This window comes from Passer montanus, unplaced genomic scaffold, assembly GCF_014805655.1.
Source record: "Passer montanus isolate IOZ18808 unplaced genomic scaffold, ASM1480565v1 scaffold98, whole genome shotgun sequence".
In the NCBI taxonomy this organism is placed as follows: domain Eukaryota; kingdom Metazoa; phylum Chordata; class Aves; order Passeriformes; family Passeridae; genus Passer; species Passer montanus.
The window spans coordinates 487,457-511,351 of record NW_024375256.1 but is presented as its reverse complement, the minus strand read 5'-3'; the positions used below and the strand labels follow the sequence as shown (position 1 = coordinate 511,351).

The 23,895-nt window shown below is 49.0% G+C and overlaps 1 protein-coding gene and 1 long non-coding RNA gene across 4 annotated transcripts in view; one reads left to right on the top strand and one right to left on the bottom strand.

Annotated features, from left to right (window-relative positions):
* Positions 1-23,895, top strand: part of ZFHX3 (zinc finger homeobox 3) — a 382,420-nt gene that overhangs the window by 184,053 nt on the left and 174,472 nt on the right. For both annotated transcript variants that reach the window (XM_039696465.1, XM_039696467.1), the window contains one exon: positions 10,190-10,300. The gene's annotated coding sequence lies outside the window, so the exon portion shown is untranslated. The remainder of the gene's footprint in view (positions 1-10,189; positions 10,301-23,895) is intronic.
* Positions 13,123-15,999, bottom strand: LOC120496234. 2 transcript variants are annotated; one of them, XR_005626261.1, is made up of 2 exons: positions 14,112-15,999; positions 13,123-13,787 (listed from the first exon to the last, which is right to left on the bottom strand). It is a non-coding gene; the product is annotated as an uncharacterized LOC120496234 (long non-coding RNA). The 2 variants fall into 2 exon arrangements; XR_005626260.1 differs by having other exon boundaries at positions 14,116-15,999.

Here is a 23,895-nt window from a genome sequence, read left to right as displayed (position 1 = left end):
ATTAGAGGTTTTGTTCTGTTTTAATATTTGTCAAGCACTAATGGTCACTGGGTGTTGCTTTTAATTGCAACATCGGCTCCAGCTGTAGAGGAGTAGAAATAGTCTCAGCCGTGTGCGTAGGTCAAAGACTTGGCCACTTTTTCTCTAAACTGAGTCCAGGCAACTTATTTCTCCAAGGCTGCTGGTCTAAGCCAGCACTTTTATTCTGGAGATGAAAGGTGAGTGCCAGGTTGTGGGGCTGCCGAGCCTCTCCATCTCCTTTCCCCATTAGCAACTGGGAGCGGAGCGGGCAGGTGGAGCAGGCTGAGCGTGCCTTTGCAACACCACCTAAAATCACGTTTGATTTGCTCCCTTTGATGGCATGTTCACAGTTATCTTGCCACGACTCTGATCTTCTCCAGCTGCATGGCCCTTTAAATCCCCCATTTCAAATAGGATGGAGAAAGCGATTTGGTGGAGCCCTTCCCATCCTTCGGATCCGTGCTCTTATTAAGGCTCATATCTATTACTTTCTTCCTTTCTGAAGGAGTCAGCTTGATTCAGTACTTTTGGGACTTGGTGACATTAATGTATCTGTTTTATGTAACACGGAGTCATTATTAACAGAATCCTAGATCATAAAAAAAGGGCTAACGAGAGACAAGGAGGGTTTTTCCCCTTGAAGCTCGTAGCAGCGGTGCCGCGGAGAGGCCGGGGTCAGGGAGCCGCCGCCTGATTGGGCGCGCGGCCGCCGCAGTGGCATTTCTGCAGTTTCATCAGAAAGTCTAAATAATCCATGTGAAAGCCGAGGGTTATTTACAGGAGACAGAGCCGTGCTGCCGGAGCCGGCGAGGCACCGGAGCATCGCCTTGGCTCTGGCTGTTTGTCGGGGACTCCGCTCCTGCTGCTCCTGCTGGGCCCTCGCTGCTGGGCAGGAGCTGCGGTCACGGACACGGGAGTCAGAGGGTGTTAAAAAGGGAGCAAGAAATGACCCGAGGATGGGAAGGTGGCAGGGACCCAGGGGCTGCTTAGTGCTGCTCTAGGACGGAGTAAGGGTGGGAACTTATCTCTGATGTGTGCACTGCAGGGCAGCGCTGCTGCTCCCCTCTGGCACCCCAACCGCTCTCCCAACATGGAGCCGTTCCCTGACAAAAAATTTCTGTGTTTGAGCACAGGTTGCCCCTAAGCCAGGAGAAGAAACTGGAGCTGAGCTTGTGGGTCTCAGAGGGCTCTGACCCAGAGAACCTGCAGTGAGAAGGGGCTGAAGTAGCCATGGAAGCTTTGGCAGTCTCCTCGTCCTGGAATCACAGAATCCCAGACTGGTTTGGGTGGGAAGGGCTCATCGCATTCCATCCCCTGCCATGGGCAGGGATGCCTTACCTTAGCTCCATCCACCCTGGCCTTGGACACTTGTGGGGATGGGGCAGCCACAGCTTCTCTGGGCAAATGTCCTTTGGGGTTGTCCAGTACCTCAGAAGGCTGGTGGGAAGCAAGCAAGCTGTGCCAGAGAGATTACCAGCCAATCCATTTGTTCAGGATAAGAATTTAATAATTTTTTCTACCTTCAAGTTTTAAACTTATTTACAGGGAGCTGGAATGCCTCCTTTGCTGTTTATATTGCTGTTTTAATATTTTTTCTTTTCTTAGGAAACAGTTTTGTTTTATATAAATTGACACATTAATATTTGGGGAGGGGGAAGACTAGAGATGTTTCCTTTAAGGTTTTATTAAAGAATCACACACTTATAAAATGGCATAAAAGAAACAGCAACTGCACCATGCAGAGCATGACCAGCTCCTTTCCACCCATTTCAGGAACACGTTGGGTGATCATTGTAACGTGGTTCTTGTCTTTGGCACGTGACAGCAGAGCCCCAGAGGCACAGCCCCAGAGGCACAGCCCTGTCTCCTGAGCCTGCACAGCCACGTGCTCGGGGCTCGCTGGGTCACCTCCCTGCCCAGGGATCCAGCAAGGATGTGTGGGGTTTTTCAGAGCATACCATGACCTAAACCTAGAGGTCAAGCTGGTGAAATCCTGAGATACTCCCGTCTTGGAAGTGTGCAGGCTCTGAGAGCCACTCAGAGAGCTGATGCACTCTAGTGAGGTGTTGAGCTGGTTTCTAGGTTAGGAACTCCAAACCCAAATCATCCTGCTCTCCTGATTTAGAATGAATTTTATTCTTAATTTTAAATATTAAGTAAAACAAACCTCTCAGATACTTCTTAAGTCACATGCCTGTTCCACCACAGGTTTGACAGACAAACTCTTGACTACTGTTCTCTTCTGCACACGTAAGAATTCTCTTTTATATCTGTTTTCTTCATTCTGATCCTGAAAGGAGAATAGTCACGAGCACAGGAGCTCCCCCTCATCTGGGGAAACTGGAATCAGGACACATGTTGTCAGGAAACCACCTCTCTTGCTGGTTCCTGACATTTTGCAGCTGGCTGAGATCTTAGAGCAGTGCCTGGGCTCCCTCTCTTCCCTCTCAGCAGTTCTCCTTGCGAGGCACAGTGTAGGAATTCATTTGCTGTAATTCTGCTCTTTGCAGAAACCAGATTTATGACAAAGAAGGACAAGCCTGCAGCTGAGCTTGCCGTGGGGGCACTCCCAGATGGTGTTTGGCTCTGGAGCTCGGTGGGCAGGCTGGATGTGAGCCCCGGGCCCCGAGGTGCCACAGGCGGGTGCAGAGCGGGGTGTAGGTACACGCAGGCTCAGAGGGGATGGGAAATAAAACCCTGTCGTGGCTGTGAATTGAGCTCCCTAAAGTGCAGGTTTGACACAAAGATGTATAGAGTATTAAAACTGATGTTGTTCCTATGTTCCTTGGAATTCTGGTTTCTGAAACTCGGTGCTTTCCACAACCACAAACATTTTGAAGGATTTTTAGCGAAAGGCTGAGCTGGGTATGGCTGTGAACAGGAGCTTCAAGGAAGGCACCAAAGCACCAAATTGGATGAATAAAACCTTCCCAACAAAATCTTGGGTCATCATCTCTAGGCTTGGGTAAGATGGGGAAAACCCCTGTCTGGACCCCAAGTGTGGGCCCCAAACCCAGAGCTTGGCTGAGTTTGCAAATGGCTGCATTGGTTCTCTGGGCAGAGCACATCCAGAACTGCTGGATGTGTTCAGTGTGAGCCCTTCTTTCAATTTGCTTTGAGATTAGACTTGGCCACAAGGTCACAGCCTAGGGGGAAATATTGGAACAATTTTCAAAGCACTTAATTTGGACATTTTTCAAGTATTTAAATGCAAATACAAATGAATAAATAATTTATGCTTGCTTTAACTGAAAAATATTTTAGTTTAAGAATACACAAATTGTCCCACATTTAGTATGGGCTGTCTATGGAGCAGCTGGCAGCTGGGAAAAGCAAGCTCTAAACCTGGGAAAGGGGCCACGTAGTGCTCAGTACCTTCCCAGTTGTGTTTACCTTTGTATCTGTTGCTTTGACTGGGCTGTTACGGAGCAAAGGAAACTGTGACAGTACAATAATATGCACTTTAAAAAAAATTATAGAACCTATTATAATGTTGTTTAAAAATCATTATTATATTGTAATGGAGTTAAATGCTGTGTTTATGTAAGGCTTTAATTCCTGAGGAATTCCAGACTGTGGGGCCAGGCTAATGTGACAAAATACTGAACTTGGAGACGTGTGTGTTCATTGCAGAGCAAAGGCTCCTGCGGGGACCCAGACATAGAGGGAAATAATTTATTTTCAGAAAAACAGTTTTTAAAAGTTTGCAAAGCTATGTTGATTGGGAGAGATTGAATAAAAGTGAAGATATTTAGAAAAATCAGAAAAAAAATAAAATCACTACATTCTGTTAGCAAGGTTTTCTTTTGAAACAGAACCCCACAGACCAAATGAAGTTTTGCTGGTGTCAAATGAAATATTCTTAAAATTCAAAATATTTTTGGTTTTTCTTCAGGAATAGAAATGTTTCCATTTAACATGAAGCACTCCTTTCAGAGTCTGGGTTTGAGGGTCAGTCAGTGAGCCAGAGCAGAGCAGTGGATTCAATCCCTGTATCCAGACGGGAGGAGGCTGTACCAGGGCTGCCCGGGGGCAGCATGAGCCCGTGGTGAGTGCTGAGTGTCCTGCCCTTGTCCAGCTGTGCCAGTCCCTCACACGGCAGCACTGCCTGGGGTGGCAGCACAGCTGGGGCTGCTGGTCTGAGCTGTGGGCAGCCCTGCCAGTTACACTGCCCCAGTCCCTTCATGTCCCTGAGCAGCTCCCCTGCTCTCATCTCAGCACGCTCGTTGCCTCCTGCAGCATCTCCATCCCAATCCTAATCTGGAGTGGAGAGTAATTAGGTTGTTGTGGGGGTTTTTCCTACTTTTGTTCTCTTTAGGTTCAGCTGGAGAAGAGAAGGTTCTGGGGAAACACTGAAGCCCCTTCCAGTGCCTGAAGGAGCTTAAGGGATCTGGAAAGGGACTTTGGGCACGGGCTTGGAGTGACAGGACAAGGGAAAATGGCTTCCCACTGCCAGAGGGCAGGGATAGATGGGATATTATGAAGAAATCCTTCCCTGTGAGGGTGGGCAGGCCCTGGCACAGTGCCCAGAGCAGCTGTGGCTGCCCCTGGATCCCTGGCAGTGCCCAAGGCCAGGCTGGACAGGGCTGGGAGCAGCTGGGACAGTGGGAGGTGTCCCTGCCATGGCAGGGGGTGGAATGAAATCAGCTTTCAGGTCCCTTCCCACGCAAGAAGTTGTGTGTTTTCATGGTTTGCTGTATATGTCAGGAAACAAAACCCCAGTGATTTTGGTGACACGGTGTGAGTTTGGGAGCACGTTTGCTTATGCTGGTCCTGAGGAGCCATGCAGAGGGACATCAGAGCAGCGTGAGGAGGCTGGCTCCTCCTGCCACAGGCTTCCCGGTACCGGGGGGGAGAATCAGTCTCCCTCCTGGCTCCTACTGCCCCATATAAGCCAGAGTGCAGTGCCAGAGGTGGCACGTCCTTGTGTCCTGTGTGTGTTGGGGGCAGGGGCTCTCCTGCCCATCAGCTCGGGCCGGAGCAGCGCTGGCTGCTCAGCAGGCTCCTGGGGGAACCCAGCCAGTCTCAGGCTCGGGATGAAAAACAAAGACTGACTGATTTAAAATAGTGGTGCCAGAATCCTAACAAGATTATTTAACTTTTAAGGGGGGTGGGAGAACATTTTTTCATGCATTTTTATTGATTTTCAGTGTGGTACAAAACCCAGCCATGTGCGGCAGTAACACAGGAAAAGATACAATCATTGAAAACCAATTACAGCTCCAGCAGCCAGCTCTGGGCCGTGACTGCTCACCCAGCCCCTCACTCCTGCTCAGGCCCCGTCAGGTGCACAACCAGGGTTCAGAATGTACCAATTCCATGTCCTGCTGTGCTCTGCTGGGGGATCTCCTCCTGGAGGCACTGCTGATGTCGCTTTCCCCTCCAGCCTCAGTGGCTGTTGGTCCATCCTCTTCCCATGCCAGGGGCCAAACAGGACCTGACCCAGAGAGGGCCCCAGTCAGCCCCAGCAACCAGAGCAGCTCCTTGTCCTACAATTCAGAATGGTTTGGGCTGGAAAGGAGCTCATCCTGTCCCACCTCCTGCCATGGGCAGGGACCTTGCACTATCCCAGGGTGCTCCAGGTCCTGTCCAGTTCCAGGGCTGGGGCAATACCTGGCCACATCCTGATGTTCCTTAGCCTCTCCGTGGAGGACTGTGTCCCTTCCTCAGTCCCTCACAGAGCAGTGCTCGATGAATGGCTTCATTTGCTGCGTGGAGCAGGGCTGTGCTGTTCAATTGATGGTGGGTCTGTGTCAGGGGGACATGGGGACACAGGCCCAGCCATGTGTGTGCCAGCCCTCGTAAGCAATAGAGTGTAAAAAACCAAATAACCAAAACCCTCTCTAGCATTGTGAAAGTTTTATGGTCATTTTTCCAATTACATAATAGAGTTCATAATCTGTTATGAATTAGCGTAAATCAGAATCAGCCCACAATTAAGAAAATAAGTTAAATTGCATTTTGTGAAGCATTGCTCTGTCTGAACAGTTTGCTCTCGTGCTGCTAACCTGACAAATTCAGTAATTCACAGCATCCTCCTTGGAACCAGTTGGAATTACTGAGGTTTTACAACAGCCTGTACGTACAGGTTGCAACAGCCTTGGGTGCTGCAGACGGGCTGGTTTCAGGAAAGCAGAGTGTCCTTCAACAGCCAAACTGCTGAGTCTGTGTGAGGTTGGGTATTGGGAGAAATTCCTTCCTGGAAAGGGCTGTCCAGCCCTGGCACAGCTGCCCAGGGCAGCAGTGGAGTCCCCAGACCTGGACGGATTTAAAAACCATGCGGATGTGGTACTTGGGGGCATGGGGCAGTGGTGGCCGTGGCACTGCTGGGGAATGGCTGGACTCAATGAGCTTGGGGGCCTTTTCCAACCCAAAGGATTCTGTGCTTCTTCTGAAGGGAATCACCGCCCAGAAATGTCAGGAACATCACCAGCTTAGCAAGCAGAATTTGTGGATGTTTTGGCCATCATCGTGGTATCCCCAGATCCTGTCAGGAGTGATGTTCATTGACAGCAGGAGACAAGAAGCAGCAAAGAGCATGTTCTCATCACCCTGTGGCTGGGCCTGGCCCTGGGCACGGCCCAAGGTCGCTGGAGAGCCATCCCTGCTGGCTCAGGGGAGCTGCCCGGGCACGGCTGTGGCTGCTGGGCAGAGGAGGGGCTGACACAGGCCATGGGGGCTGTGTCTGCTCTCATCTCGGCCATTCCCAGTGTGGTTCTGTGGCCAGGGAGGGCAGCGGGTGCAGGGAGGGCTGTGTCCTTGCTGCGGCCTCTGGGCTGTGGCCGGGAGGGAGGGACGTGCTCCGCAGCGGCGATGCAGCCTTGGGGTGTCAGCACCTGGAGACAGAGGATTTCTCTAAATTTGCGGGTTCCTGTGACGGAGCAGGGAGTGTGGCAGAGCCCCTCGCCTGGCTCACTCACACACACGGCATCCTTAGGGCCAGGCCTGCGCCTTCTGCCTCCTCCAGCGTCTCCACGGGTATTTCTGACAAAGAAAGAGAGTCCGTGAGCCCTCACGTCTGAAACAAAGGCCTAATGAAAGGGTCGGGCTGCCCCGGCTGGCAGTGGCTGTAATTCTTGGCAGGGTGTGACATGCCCATCCTCTCGAATTAGCGCAGGGCATGAGGAATTTGGCACGGTGCTAATTGCGATCAGACGGGAACAAGTGGCCTCAGTATGTGGGCACGTGGTGGGACAAAGGGAGCGCCCCAGCCCCGGCCCGCCAGGGGCAGGTGCTGCCCGCCCTGGGAGCCTCGGGAACCCCCCCTGTCTCCGTGCTGCCGAGAGGGACTCGGGTTTAATTTACTGTGGGCTTTGTCGCATGCTCTTTCTTTGCCGTACAGGAGCTGGGGCAGAGTCAAGGCAGCTGCTGCTGGGAAAGCTCCCTGCCATGCTGGGGAAGCTCCCTGCCATGCTGGGGAAGCTCTCTGCCATGCTGGGGAAGCTCCCTGCCATGCTGGGAAAGTTCCCTGCCATGCTGGGAAAGTTCCCTGCCTTGCTGGGAAAGTTCCCTGCCATGCCAGGACAGCTCCGTGCCATGCTAGGAAAGCTCCGTGCCATGGCAGGACAGCTCCGTTCCGTGCCAGGACAGCTCCGTGCCGTGCCAGGACAGCTCCGTGCCATGCCAGGAAAGCTCCCTGCCTTGCTGGGAAAGTTCCCTGCCAGCTCCAGCCGGGCAGGAGGGATTCCCATGTCATTCTGCAGTCCAGGAGAGGAGCTGGCAGGGCCAGGCAGAGGGACAAGCTTCCTTCCAGCAGAGTACCCTTTCCAGAAAGCAGTCCTTTTGTGACAGCTTCAGAGCCATTTCTTTGCATCCCCCCAGCCAGGGGACATGGCCTGTGCCCCCAAGGTGACACCGGGAGCAGGGCAGGGAGCGTTTGCATTCCTGGGCAGGGCGAGAGCAGCTTCAGCAGCCCCTGCCCACCTGCATCCACCCCAGAACAATGAAAGGGATTTCATCCCGTTTGCAGTTGGATTTGGAGGATGATCCTCTGAGGTGGGAGGTGTTTGCAGGGAGATTTCTCACAGCCATGGCAAAGCTTTCCCTCTGTCCTCAGTCAGCCAGAGAGTAGTCAGGTGTTCACCAGGAACCAGCCTGGTAGTAGCCAAAGGATGGTTGTCACATCTCCAGTGCCACCTCAGAGATGGGGGGAATCCAGGCTCACAGCACCTGCCAAAGTCCAGGTGATGGATCCCATTGTATGGCCCATTAGAGATGGGCACTGGCACTGCAGCTCCAGTCTGAACTCTGGCTGGTTTGGCAGGAACTCTTCTCTCTTAAACTTGACTTTCCTGAAAAACTCTGCATGTTACCCTCATTACCTGCGTGTCACTTTGCTTTCTCTTCTTGCAAATTATTCATGACTAAGCTGAAGCAGTGCAGAATTTCTGCTCCATCCCTTCCTATTATTGTGTTTGTGCCCTTTTTTTCCTGTCTTTTTATCAGGAATTCACAGGAAGATTAATCCCTCTTACTCCATGACAGTTTAGTTTCTTTAAGAACCTTTAGTGAGGGATGTTCTAGAAAAGCTTTTAGAAAATCAGATTCCACTGTATCAGCCCAAATCTCCTGTATTAGCAGGGCTGGTTCCTCATCAGACGACTCGGATCTGTACATATAAACTCTGCTCTTGTCTTTCAGGCCCTGTCCCACATGTGTTTATTCATTTTGCTGCTAATTCTGATCAGTCCCACAGTTTTCTACCCTTTTGCGTGTTCTGGAAATCAGACTTTGTGGTCTGTCATTCCAGGGTCACTCCTAAAGTCTTTTGTAAAAATTTGTCACCTTCCACTCCTCAGATGCAAAGGAAGAAAGTTCAGCAATTTCATATTTGGGCTCCTTGAGGAAGCACTGTCATCCTCTGGTGATTTGTTGCTCTGGCATATGAACCCTGGTGACCCCTGCATAGTGAACGGCAGTGCAAGGAATTAATTTAATTTTGCTGCTGTGCCCTTATCTTTCTTAATTCCCCCCTTTACTCCTTGCCCATCTATCAGCAGCTCTGGGTGACAGACAGGCTTCCTGCTTTTGTGTTGGAGAAGCTTTTATTAGCTCTATGAACTCTGATGATTGTTCTCCAGACCCTGTTTTGCCTTGCCTTATTGTGGGTTTGCACTTAGTGTGCTGGGTTTATATCCTTTTCTATTTTTATTTTTTGGAAACAACTTCCATTTTCCTGAAAGTACCTTTTTTATTTCAGATAACTTCCTTTTTCCGTTGGTTTAAACCAAGCTTTGGATGTGTGGTGGTTTAGCTTTTCCCCTGGGGTGTCTCACACATGCTTGTGTCCCACGGTGTTCACAGAATCCAGGATGGTTTGGGATGGAGGGGCCTGAAGGTTCACCACATCCCACCCCTGCCGTGGCAGGGACACCTCCCACTGTCCAGGCTGCTCCAGCCCCAGTGCCCAGCCTGGCCTTGGGCACTGCCAGGGATCCGGGGGCAGCCCCAGCTTCAGGTGTAGAGCACAGACAGAGCAGCAACAAACTGGGCAATAGCAAACAGTATTTCCTGAGAGTTCTGTGATTTCTAGTTATAAATTCCTGACAGCCACAGATGTGTGACTGCAGCATAACCAGCTCTGGAATGGGAAAGTTCCTGTCCCAAAAGCCTCCTGGCCTCCTGACCTGGTGCTCAGCTGCCCACCCAGGTGCCAAGCTGTGCACCCAAAAGGAGGGCTTTCCTTGGGAAGCAGAAGGTTCTCATCCATAGGGCTGTTTTCCCTGACTCTTCACTGTTTGTTTTCCTTACCGATGTCTCTGCTCCCCTGCTGGCTACGAGAGCAGCCAGACTGGGCTGCACTGGTTGGAGCAGAAGAGACCACAGAGCTTCTGGCTTTGCTGATGGCTGAGTCAGAGTCTGGTACAGATGGCCGTGGGGGTTCCTGTGGGCAAAGCCACCTACAGGGAGCTGGTAGAGTCTTTTCCCTACGAAGCCAGGAGGCTGGGAGGTGCAGCTTTGCAGTAGGAGGCAAACTATACCTGTCATGAAGGTGCTGCAGGTCAGCCCTCAGTGAGAGGAGATGGAACGGCTGGGAATGTTGGCTGAGTTGGAACTGAACACAAAAAATACCAGCGGCTCCATGCTGTACCCAAACTTCTGTTTCTTTTGGTGCATTATTTCAAATCCTTCAAAATATTTTATATACTTCCCATTCTTTTGTTGGCAGGCTTTGATCTGGAGAGTTCGTACTGACTTTTTCTGGTCTGAATAGGAACCATCTCCCCTGCTCCACTCATCGGCACCAGATCCTGCGACGTCTCCACGCTTCCACTGTGAGGTAGGAAGACCTAATTTTCATAAGCCTTGTAGAAGTGATTTTTGTGTTGGTCGCCCCCCTGGGATGTGTAATGTAAATCACCTGGATTAGGAGAGATGTGATTACATGTAACAGAGCTGTTCTCAGGCAGAGTTGAGGGTTCTTTGTGCTCCCTGAGCTGCAGGGTTTGCTCTCTCCTCCTCCTCATGGTCTTTAAATGCCACCTGCCTGAAGTGTTTCTGAGCACCTCACTCATGGCCAGTAGTGTTGGCTCCTCTTACTTTCAATGAAAATGTGTTTTTTGAACAAGACCATCCATAGATTATATTTTTCCTACATGTCTACAAAACCTCGCCAGGCTGCAGCTCTTTCTGGGCTGGTGAAGAACCATCAGGCCACTGTTATTTAATTATTTATGTTGTCCTTAACTGTTAGTTTCTGTCATTAAAGAGCAGGCCAAGTGATTAGTGCCCTTGGCTTAATCTTCTTAGCAGAAAAACTGTCCCTTGAACGTCTGTCCTGATCAAACAGCCATAAGAAAGGATGAGGAAAGGGCAAGTCTCCTGATCTGGTTCATTTTCTATGTGAATTGGTGAAAGTAAATCATATTTGAATGGTCTGTTACAATTTGTAAATATGAGTTTCCCAAAATGATGGTAAATGTTGTGCTGGCAGAAAACACACCTTCCTGAACATGGGACAAATATCCCTTTCCTTCCTACCAGTATCCCCACCATGAGATTTGGCACTGGAAAAATACCTGTGGTCCAAGAGTAGTAATTTCAGTAAAAATTATTTTGTGTGTAAATAGACTTCAGTGAGTCACTGTGAAGTACCTGCTTTTAATATATTTGTATATACCTCATCATTATAAGGTCATTTATAATCTCTGGAATACTTGGTATTACCAAACTAACCTGGCATGATCCTGGTAGCAATGGAAAGATTAATGGCAGGTTTCAAAAAATACTCATCAGAGTTCTCTATCTTTATGAAAAACTGAAAAATGCAAAATTTGGAGTTGGATTTTTTCCGTGTATTTAGTTCTTGGGGGATTTTTATCCTTTAAAGAAGGTTTCTTTCCTCTTTTCTTTCTACATTTTTATCAGAAGTGTTCTGTTTACAACACAACTCAAGTTCTTTAGAATCATCAGACCTATAAATGTAATGGAAACCTTGGGAAATTGTGATAGGCAGACTCTCATTTGCTTTTGCTCTCAATATCTCAGAGGATCCTGAGGAAAGCGTTTACTTTTTCAATTTAGTTAGGAAATGTTCCAGGACTTGGTGTTCTTTGAGGGGATGAATAGTGTTCTTCAGGTGTTATAAACTGAATCCAGAGATTTTGTGGAGGAGTGGCAATGCTGAAGTCCCAGCTTCCCTGGGGTCATTGTTCTTGATTTTGATATGAGAATGAGAGGGGGAAACACAGAAAGGATGAAGCACAGAAAGGACAGAAAAGCACTGAGAAGGTGGGACAGGAGCAAGTGGAAGGGGATTGCATGGGGACAACTGGAAAGATTTTGGAGAGACAGCACTTGTGGCCAGTTGAGACTTTCTCACACTGTGATGTCCTCACTGATTTTGTTGTATTAGAGATTGCAAGTTTTCTTTAAAAATGTGTAGCACCTGTAAAAGAACTCCATTTTGGAACCAGTCTGTGTGCTGTTTCCATTAATGACAGTGGTAGAAAAAGTGGAGTTATGCTGTGGGATTCCCACCCACCCTCAGAGCTTCACCAGACCGAGTGGGGCTGTGGGGCTGTGGTTTTATTTCAGTGGCTCCAAACCCCATTGGCACCACATCAACAGTCCAGCCGTGGTAGCAGGCACCTGAGCACAGCAGACATTTGGCCCTGGCACAGGGTGCTCCAAGCAGCTGTGGCCGCCCCTGGATCCCTGGAAGTGTCCCAGGCCAGGTTGGACACTGGGTGGGACTGGATGAGCTTCGAGGTCCCTTCCAACACAAACCATTCTATAATCCTGTGATTTCGCCATTATTTGCTGTGTTTACAATTAAATTTAATGATAAGGACTGGTGGTAGTTTAGGATAAATTTTGAAGGTTCTTAAGTGATTTAGTTTGTTTATCTAATTGTGGAGATAGATTAAAGTCCATTAGAGCAAGATTATCCAGCATGTCTTTACCAGGTACAAATTGGAGAGGTTTCCTCAGACAAGAGTTTGTTGTTGTTTTCCTTGCTGAAAAATGTGGAAGTGTGGCAGGTGTTGAGAGATTTTCTTCAATTCCTGCAACAGATAAAATCTTTGTGTTGTCTGTCTCTGATTCTTAGCTGATGAAATCAGCTGGAATTAGTGGGATACTTCCCTGGACACAGACAGAGCCCTGGAGCCTTTGCCCATGGACCCAGCCGGTGTAAGAGCTTGGTACAGAGTGACAAGGGGGCTGAAATCCATCGCTGGAATTAGTGGGATACTTCCCTGGACACAGACAGAGCCCTGGAGCCTTTGCCCATGGACCCAGCGGTGTAAGAGCTGGGTACAGAGTGACAAAGGGGCTGAAATCCATTTCCCTTTTCCCTGCTAGCATTTTTGCTTCTCAGAGGTACAAATTACAGGCTCTTGGTGCTCAGAGAACTGTGCCAGTGACACATTTTTGGGGATGCCGTGTTGGGGGCAGAGAAGGGTGTGACCCACAGATGGGCACACTCGGCTCTGGGCAGAGGACATTGAGATTTGCCTAAAAATCCTGTTGACAAATACATAAGTTGTGCCTCTTTGATATTTAAAGCCCCCACACACCACTTACAAATAAAAATCATACAACATAGATTATTTCACTTTTTCTCTTATTTGATCAATTCTGATAAAAAGGCCATGCTTGGATTAAATCTTTTTATTCTCACAACCATGTGACACTTTAGAAGACAGTAACATTTGTGAAATAACCTGTCTAAGAAAGAAGACAGGAGAGGAAGACACCTGAAGAGCCTGGTGTCAGGTGCAGCATCCTGGGGAGGGTCCAGGACAGAGGTGGCTCCCGGTCCCTGCCGCCCCTGTGGCCACCACCTTCCCGTCCGGGCTGCCTGAAGGACACCGCTGGGCCAGAGCAGAGGACCCGTGTGAACGAGCTCGAGTGATTTTAAAAGTCAAGTGATTTGAAATCTTTACGGGCATTGCAAGTTGTTTCTAATTAAAGCCCGTCGAGTGCCAGAGAGGAATTCCGGCATTGCCGCAGCCGGAGCAGGGACAATGAGCACCGACCTCTCCTTCTGACCAGTCGCTGGTATTTGTTTGAGGCTCTGTAGAGACAATGCTACAACATCTTTACACACACCACCGGCTTTGTAGGGACTGTCTCCTTGGAGCCTTGGCACGGGGAAGGACACGCATGTCCAGGCATTTTCCAGGTGGCAGGATTTCCTTCTGCTCTACTCCCGGCGCCACGAACCCCCTCCTTTCAGCCCAGCACCGTTTAAATAGATCATTTGTTTTCATTATAGGCTCTTGCATCCCCGTCTTTCATTGGTGTTAATGAATTTCTAGGGTCTGATTGGGAAACAAAAGGCAAAGGCAAAGATAAAAGGGCTCTGACAAAGGAGCCGGTGGAGCTGTGACGGGCTGTGCCCCGCGTGGCCGCGGTGCCGGGCAGCGCTGGTTAATATGCTAATCTGCTCGTGGCCGCTTAAGATTCCGCTCAGGTCTGAGCAGCCCGGCAGCCGGGCGCGGGGAAGGGGAAGGGGAAGGCAGGGGAAGGCAGGGGAAGGCAGGGGTGTCTGCCTGGCAGCGCCGCGGCCGTGGCACATCGCGGCCCCTCCGCGCCCCGGCCCCTCCGCGCCCCGCTGCCCTCCGCCCCGCTGGGCACACGCGTACCTACCATCCGCGCCATCCGCAGCGCTTTCCGCAAAGCTGCAAAACAGGCAATGTGCAAAAGCCACGTATGATTGGCTCGTTCCTCTGCCTCCGCGTCCCCAAAGATTCCCACTTTAACAGACCATGTGTTTCTGCTGCTGGAGAAGCCCGGAGTGTAACGTGCCAAAATCCAGCAACAATGAAGTCAGACGGAGTTTAGCATCCAAAACAAAGGGACAGCATTTCTGTAGCTCACTGACAACACAGCAGTCACAGGATGGTTTAAATTTCCCTTTATTCTCTCTCCCCACCCAACCTCAGCCCAAGAGAAAGCCAACATTTATTAAAATCCATCCATTCAGGACAGCAGCTAGGTACCCAGGCTGGAAGGAAAGCTTGCTCCTGGTATTCCCGATGACCACCACCTTTCCTGTGCGCTTGTGAGCTGCAATCCCCAGCTGGAGCAAGGGGGTTCTGATTTCCAGAATTAAGGAAGGAATCAATTCCAGAGACAGTTTCCATAGTCAGGTCCATCAGGTCCTGCAGCCACAGGAGAACTTAATTCCTCTAGCTCCCTTTCCTTTGTTTTCATAACGTCACAGTAGTTCTGGAGAGGCATCTGGAGAATCCTCAGCTCCGGTTTCAGCCAGGGGATTTCAGAAGTTGCATTTTCAGGGCAGGTGAGATGTGGACAAAATCAAGTCTCCACCTGACACATAAGCAGACAAAGCTGTTTACCCTCTGAATTATAGCAGAGCTCTATAGTTCTCTCTTCTGTGGTCTCATGCTCCAAGCAAACTGCTCCTTGCAGTTCTCTCTCCTGGTGCCAAGCACGTATTCCAGCTGCAGCTCGGCAGCGCGGGGAAATTCCTTCCAAGTCCCTGGCAGAACAGTCGGCGCTTTCTCCGGAGCTGCAGGCTTGATTGTCCTTGATTATTTTATTTCTCTGGCTCTGATCCAAGATGTTCCCTGTCATCATTTCAGTGTCTTTTCTCATAATCCCTTTTCTAAACATCATCAACAATTAACTGATTCTCTCATATCTACAAACACATGCACACACACGCAGGCGCGCGCGCACACTCCACCGAGCCTCATCAGGGTCTTTTTTGCCTTTAAGTATAAGAAATTACAGCTTCTCATTAGCTGAAGAGCATGTTTTGAAAGGCTTTGTGTTTACTCACTTTGCAAGTGATGCTGGCGCTTTTAATTATTCTCCTTTTGCATATCATAAGCGAGCAGCGAGCTGCTCCAGCCAGCCCGGGCGACGCGTATTCCCAGGAAGGCAGGAGGAAGGGATCGCGTTTTACCTCACTGCTGCTGCTTTCTTCCCTTTCTGTCAGCCAGCCAAGGAATCCCCCCAAAGCTCTTACGTAGCAGATACCAAAACCGTGAGTCACTTTTCACTCCCGAAGCAATAAGTCCATCGCATCCCTGTGCAGAAGGGCGAGCACAAGGTTGGAATCTCTCCAGGCTGCCGGCATGCCCCGGCACCAGTTCTCCAGTGGTGACTTTGTTTTTCCTGCTCTCGCTTTTTCTCCTCAGCTCTCTCGTCTCTTCATTCCTTTTCATGCCATTGCCATTTTCTTCCTTCCTTCCTCTCCATCCGTCTCCATTGCTGGCAGCAGCAAACCCAGCCAGATCTGGGTCTCTCTCGCCTTCTGTAGGGCTTTTTTCTCCTTTTTTTCTCCCCCTGTATCTGCTGCAGCCTTTGGCTGCTCACTCTGCCAGGTTGGATCACCAAAGACACACGACTCGCTCACAATGAATAATCAATACAGATATTGATCTGCGGAAAATGTTTGTAAATTCCTGAAAGGGAATCGGGAACAGCGGGACAGGGAGGCTTGTGGGGGACGACAGGGTGCTCCAGGCTGCAGGCAGCGCCTGGCCAGAGCCCGCATCCTGCCGCCTCCGAGGTGACGGGTGCTGGAATGCGCGCGGGCGGCGGCGGGTGTGTGCGGGGGCTTCTGTATTTTCATTTCTCTACAGCTGCTTCCCCCGAAGAATCGGGAGGCGAGCAGCTGAGAGGCCCCGTCGGTGCCATGCCTTGGCTGCGCTCCAGCACTGTTTTGTTTCCATCATCACACGCCACTTTGAAATTTGCATAAATACAAGGGTTATTTTCCCTCGTGCCTCCAAAAAGGTTTAAGAAGGTGGGAAAGTGTTTCCGTAAGGAGAGATGGCTGGGTTTAGTCATCATTTTCAGGATTTACTTTCTAATCCATGTGTTTGTACGAAAGGGAACCAGAGATGAAAATAAAGGGCAATAAGAAGGACATGGTGAAGACAGAAAAGCTGTTTGAATGTAGAAGAGCCTTGGATTGCAAAAAAAACCCCTCCAATGTTCTCCATTGGGGACCTTCATGTGTTTGGTTTATGTAGGTGGAGAGCCAGGTCAGACCTCTCCATCCAGGACTCTTCCCATCTCCCTGTGGAGAGGTCTGCCCTGGTCAGGAGCTGGGGATGATCATGATGCTTTAAGATTCTGTGAAGGCTGGAGTCAGACCATCTTAAGAGCCTGTCCTCAGGAGTCACCTCCCGCCTGCCCAGCCATCATCTGATGGTGTGGTGTGTGGAGCACATGTGTAGCCAGTGACATTTGCCCAGTTTGCACCTGGCATGGTCAACCTCACTTGTTGTGGTTGTGGTCCTCGTTGTGTCTGTTCCACCTCATCTCTCTGGTTTTCTGTCTTTCTGGGGAAAGGCATGGACTGAAGGTGTCAATAGACACGGTATTGGGATCGTTGAGTATTCAGCTCCTTTCTAGTGCTTGAGGTCAGCAATGGAGACCCCAAGGACTGCTGAGGGCGAGCATGGGGTGTCTGCAACACCGGCCAGGCCAGGCAGCGTGCAGTGCCATGGTCGTACCCCGGCCCAGGGCTGCCCGAGGTGCTGCTGGCCAGAGCAGCCAGCAGGGTGTTCTTGGACAGCTCCTGGCCTTGCAGCCCCTTCCTCCGTGTGCCCCTGGGCCCACCCGCACAGCCCCGTGGGTGTGAGCACAGCCCCGTGGGTGTGAGCACAGCCCCGTGGGTGTGCACAGCCCCGTGGGTGTGCACAGCCCTGTGGGTGTGAGCACAGCCCCATGGGTGTGAGCACAGCCCCGTGGGTGTGCACAGCCCTGTGGGTGTGAGCACAGCTCTGTGGGTGTGAGCACAGCCCCGTGTGTGTGCACAGACCTGTGCACAGCCCCGTGGGTGTGCACTGCCCCATGGGTGTGAGCACAGCCCTGTGGGTGTGCACTGCCCTGTGGGTGTGAGCACAGCCCCGTGGGTGTGCACAGCCCCGTGGGTGTGAGCACAGTCCCATGGATGAGGACAGCCCCGTGGGCAGCTGCCCTCCCTGCTCTGCTGCACGGCCTCCCCACGCCGGTGGCCCTGGGCACCCCGCGATTGCCATCTCGGGCCAGGATGCAATTCCCGCAGATGCAATTCCCCTGGCTGCCAGCTTTATCAGCCCACGCCAGCAGCGAGGAGGCTGAGCGCCTTCATTCTCTCTCTAGCTCCTGATTAGCTCCTGCAATCCAATTAGCAGAGGCATTTATATCACAAGGGGCTGAGGTGCCCCTGCTCATCACGGCAGCTCAGAGCCAGTCATAAATTCTCCCGACACTACATCTTTCCTGTGACATGGATTAATTACAGCTCTGGGCCTCCAAGAGCAGGTTTGCAAATTAAGGTGCCCATGCAGTAAGAGTTAGGGAAGACAAAGCAGGAGTTTCCTGTCCGTGAGGGCTGAGGGTGATGCGCAGGCTGGCCCAGGGCGGGGACACCTGTGGGCGAGGGGCTGGGGGCAGGTGGGCTGAGCAGGAGCTTTATTAACTGAGGTTGGCCGGGGGATGTTATGAGTCTGAGCCTGTGGCCATAATGAGAAATTCTTCATAACCTACCTCCCTTTGTATGCTCTGCTGCAGTGCAGATGCTGAGAGTGAAGCTCCAGGAGCCTTAATAAAATTACATTTTCCCACTTGAGATGTTGCAGGCGCTGGCTAGTAGCGCAGGTTGGAGAGGCGAGTGCGGCGCTGGGCCCTTGGGAGGATTTGGCATTGCAGGGATCAGTGCTGCTCTCAGGGGCATGGCCACCTTCTCTCTCCTCGTCATACAATCCTTTTTTCTCTGATGCTTCTGCTCCTGAAATAGCCATTTCCTGACTCCCTCGTGTCAGCCCTGCTCCCCCCAGGCCCTCTGGCTGTGGTGTCAGTCCCACAGAGGGGGGATTTGCTGCAGTGGTGGGGAGCAGGTTGGAAACAGGTTGTGGGAGAACACCCAGAGGGGTGACGGGGCTGGGGACGGTTGTGTCCTCATACACCTGCGCGCCAGTTCCTGGCTCTGCAGCTCTGCAGAGTACCAGTTCCTGGCTCTGCAGTGTTTCTCCCCCACGCTGGTGCCCATCAGCACCTGACTCTGCCTTTGGGTACCCAGTGAGCTGACCCCTCACTATGTCTGCCTGGCTGTTCCTGTGGGTACGTCTGTCACACTCTGCTGAGCTGGGCCCTACACGAGCCTTGGATCTGTTTACCCAATCATGTGCCAATTTAACAATTCATCTAAGTTCTCCATCCATCAATCAGTTTTTAATTTATGTAGCAGTCAGTGGTTTTGTTAAGTTTCCATGCGTTTCTCTCTAGCCTGTTATTGAAATATAATTACTTAAGAAATCCACAAACTTACCTTTGAAATGCGTGGGTAGATGGGAATTTTAAAGACACGAGGATGCATATTAAATTTAGTAGCATGTCAGCTCCATTTGATCTATTTACTCTGGGCTGCTGACAGATCTTCTGTGTAAGCAAATGTGGTTCCTGCTGATAAAAGGGGTTGGGTTGGGGTTTGTTTGTTTGTTTTTAAGTGTCCAAAATACAGCCATGCCTGTGGAACACTCATTCTCCCATTGAAGGGAAATACTGGCTGATCTTTCAAAACAAGAAATCTTTTTGCTTTTGTATGGTAACAAATCCTGCATTTCCTGACCAGCACAATCATTGTTTGTGGTCACACAAAAGAACTCATTCCCCAGCTGATCTCTGCCACTACCTGCAGCTGGACACCTCCTGACTTGAGGTGGGCCGATGTGGGAAGAGACAAGTCATGAGCCACTTACCCATCTCACAGATCACTGCTCAGCTGAGGTTTGTACATTAGGATTTATCACACAACCCAGAAGAATGGTTTGGGTTGGAAGGGATCTTAAAAGTTCATCCAGTTCCAACCCCTGCCATGGGCAGGAACACTTTCCACTATACCTGGTTGCTCATTTATGCTTTTATATATATATATACATATATTTGTATTGTAAAAGCTGTAACAGCAGCTTCATGTGTGAATTTGGGGATGGGATCACCAGGCTGTGAGATCCCAGTGCTCTCTCTGATCAGTCGAGCCTGTGGATCTCAGACAGAGCTGAGGGTTTGGTCCTGTCTCAGATTGCCTTTGCTTTGCTCATTATTGCATCCCACACCTGATATGTCATTGCTTTGGTGAGACTTGTTGCTACACATTTGTTTTCCTGCGTACAGCCAAGAGTTTTCATTCACTACTCCGTAGTTCAACTTCCACAAAGACTTTCTTCCATGTTCCAGTGGGCCATAAAATGCCACTGAAATTATTCGTTTTTAGCAAAAGTCTGACATGAGCTTCCCTCCTGGTCCAAGTGAAATGACAAAACAATCTTCTTGCAACATAATATTTTTGTAATTATTTTCTTGATTAAAACTGCTTGAAAATGTTTTGTCAAATTTCCCTTCTGACCCTCACAAAAATGTCATTTAAACAAAACTGATAAAACATCTCCCTACAAACATTCTTGGCATTTTTTCACAGAGCTAATCAAAGTCAGTCAAGGTGGTTTTTTTCTTTATGTTGTCTGGTTTAAGATTTTTGTTTCAAGTTTACTTTTTCTCCCAAGTTTTCATACGATTTGTCACATTGCCCTGTGTGTTCTCTGACTGAGCTGTTTAACTTCTGATAATGAGATCAGTGAAGCACTTTTTAACAAAAGAGCACTTTGATGCTTTTTTAATGGAAAGAGAATTTTTAAAACAGTATCCAAGTGATGTCAAAGTAGAATTAGTGGAAATTCTGCTTTAAAGAAGTAAATTAAGTTTGGTTTAGCAGGTTTGGGATCAGAGGAAGCCGTAGGGGGTGTGCAGTCACCTCTGGGATCCTGGCTGATCCCACAGCACCTTCACTGGAGTCCCATTTCTGTCCTTCCCTGGGAAACCTCATCCTCAGCCTCAGCAGATGAAACCTGGCTCATTTCTGGTCCCTCCTGCAGCAGCCTCTCCCTGCCTTTCCTGGATTCCAGCGGGAGCTCCAGCCCTGGCTGCGTGGGACTCTGGGTGTTCCCTGGGATCCCTCCATGGAAGTCGTGCTGCACCTGCAGCTCCTTTCACCCTCGTGTTTTTAGTCAGTACAAGTGTTCTCTTCCTGATGGGTGACTTTATTCTTTAAGAAAATTGTCCTGCTCCAATTCTTCCTGAAAAATACAGTTTAGAGGGAGTATTGTCAAAAATTCTGTCTCTCTCTCTACTTTATTATCCCCTCATTTTTTTTGTCATTTAACTCCAATTATGGAATGCTAAGTGCTTTTGGAAATTTCATTGTTAATATCTTCTTACAGTGCTATTAACGTAAATCAACGTTAATAGTGTCCCAGCAAGTATAAAAGCAATCAAAAATTCAGTACTCACGAATCATTCTGTAATTTCAGCATAAAATGTTAATAGAAATAAAATCCAATACCATAAAATATCAGCAAATTCAACTTTAAATACATGTGATGAATGACTTTACCATTCTGCAGCATCCCGTGGACTTTGCAGCGGAAGCCTCTTCTCAGCAAAGGTCTTGCCCCATCCCTCCCTCCTCCATTGCCTTCCCAGCACAAGGTGTGCCCAGGATTTTACGTTTCCAGAAATTAAAAATCCATCCTCACTTACCATGTGGCATCTGTATGCAGGTGTTTGGTGGTAATAGGAAGGATTACCTGGAATCTGTTAACTTGCTCGAGCTAATAGAAACTCCCTGCTCCTTTATTGCCATCAGCCTGGCTCGGAGAGCTCCGGCTGCACTTACCTTTTATTGAGATTGGAATTTTCTTACTGACAAATCTTTTAAATTGGAATTTAGTTGGTGAAGATCCATCAGTTATTTCAAGGAAACTGCTAGGAGAATGGTATAGATTTCTCAAGAAATACAACTGTTGACCTAAAAATTCAACTTAACATTACCATGAAAAGGAAAACTGAATTCCCCAAGCAACGCCTGAACAAGTGTTGGGTATTTAACCTCTGATTCATCACCCTGCCAGGCTAGAATCTTTTGATGTTATTTTTTTTTAAATTCCCTTGTTTTAATGGACTTGGGCTATTTGTGCTGGAGCCTTTAAAAACAGGTTGGAGACCCTTTTGCTGGCAGAGGTGGGTACAACACCTGCAGGCAGTGCAGGGGTGGGTCTCATTTCTCTCCCTCACCAGACAAGAAGCACCACACAAGTCTGGAATTTCTGTGATCACAGAAGATGAAAGTGACAGTGTGATGCCTATAAAGAGAGTTTATTTGAGCAAGGATCAGCTGGTCATTATATGGATTCCTTTTCAGTTCTTATTCCCTTTTCCCCCATTATCTTGGTGTAATGTCTGTGTTTCTAGCCTCTGGATTAGGCCTTTTCTACTCTCTTGGTGCTCTTTCTCCTTTCTCCCTCAATTCACGTGGGATTCCTCACCTGCAGATCTCTGTAGAGCTTACAGACCCTTTGAAGACAGAGGGGAATTTTTGTGACATTTAGAAAATATTTACAAGATGTTAGGAGAGTTTCTGGAATCTCTCAATATCTCATAAAGGATATCAGCAGCTAAACTGTTCTATCATCACTGTCTTTGTGCTTGTCCCCACAAGAAGCAAACAAACCAGAGACACTGTAAGCTTTTGGTTATTCCATTTTGGGTACATGTTGCCCTGGAAAGTTAATGTAAATGATTAAGAACTCATTTGGATCCTTATATGTTACTAATTCTTTCATCCAGAACTTCTAAAAGAAATTTACATTATAATAAAGCAAACCTACGCATTTTTGTAAGATTAGTTCTGGTGACACACAGAATTACCAAAATCCTTCTTAAGATGGAGTTCTACGGTCACTGTAAAGAAGTGGGCAGTGGCAGGCAGCTCAGGACTCCTGACAAGCCTGTCAAACCAGCTGGCCAGGCTGTGCAGCTGGACCTCAGCGCCAGTCACTCACCTCACCTCAGGAAAGCTATTTTCATCACCTGAACTCGTATGTCATCCAGTCTGTAAACATTATTGTTATTTATTGCTGGTTTAATGTGGAATATTTTTCTTTGCTAAATCAATCTGAAATCAAAGGCTTTATCCTCTGGCGACACCATTTCTCTTGAATTCAGCCAAAGTTGAGTCAGCCCTAAAGCAGGGATGCTCGAAACCTGCAGCAGCACTTTTGTTAGGGTTTCATCTGAAAATCTTCCTGATTGAGGTTTTTAAGATACTGTTAAAAATATTATAACATTTCCTTTAATTCCTCTTCCCTTATTTCCTGTCTTCTGCTGAAATGGGAACTTTGCAGGATCTGGTCTCCAGCTCACCTGTTGAAGATCATGATGTCATATGGATAGTAAGAGAAAAACTACATTTTTCAACTAGTTTTTTTCAGAATTAAAATGACTTCAGCAAAGATCCTGTGGGGAGGGATCAATGGCTCTTTGCCATTAAGTCACAGGAGCTTCACTCCGGAGCAGGGGGAGCTGAGGGACTGCAGGGCCCTGCTGGTGTCCAGGATGCTAAATCCTGCTCTCTCCTACTCAGGAATCTCAAGTGCTGCCTTTCTCTAGAGTATAACTGAGAGCAGAGCCTTGCCAACATTGCACATTTGCTTCATGAAAGGAGAGTTCGAGGGAATCCTGCCATAATCATATTTACAAGGTTGGTGGGAAGAAAAATTCCCCATATTCAATGAAGTAATGTTAATTAAACATCAGGCCAAGAAAATACAGATGTGAAAAGATAAAGAATGTGGGTTTGATGGTATTTCAGCCATAAGGTGCTCTGTCTGAGACCCCTCAAATCACAGTTTGCATGGGCCGTTTGCAGATGGTGCTTCAGAAGCCCCAGACTCAATGCAGGACCTGGATCAGGAGTTGCATTGCTCTGGGGCCTCATCCTCCTCTGCCAGAGCTGCTGTGACGGCTCCGAGGAGCCCTGGGAGCTTCAAATCAGTGCTAATTGTTCCAATTTCTTGTACTTAATGGGTGTTTGTGAGGAACTGAGTTTTTGCAGTCAAAACACAGATCTGTGAACTTTTTTGAGTAGGATGTAGTGAAAAATGGTATTTTTCCAGATGTTTCAATCCTTTCAAGTCTGCCCTCTGGCCCTGCTAGCAACTGAAGACTTTCAGTGTTGTTTAGCTTTTACTTTAAAAATTTGTTGATTCCTCTTCCAGGTGGGAGAGCAATGAGGTGCCCATGGCAGGACTGCTGATGGGCGTGGGTGGATCAGTCCGTGGGTGCCGAGGTGCCAGGACGGGCAGGGGAGCGGCGCTGGGGCCTCCCAGGGCTGCAGCCTCCGCCCCGCGGGACAGGGCGCGCTCGGAGTTTGGAGTGCAATAGATCTCCATATTAGAAGGAAGCAAAAGAAACAATCTTTAATCCTTTCAAAGCCCAATAATATTATGTATATTGACTGAAGCCCTATGGAGTGGGCCTGGCAGGGTTTTTCATTACTGCGCACGCTGTAGCCTAGCTACCTTTGAAAAGTAACCAATATCGAGAGCCACTTGACATTTGCAAAGGATT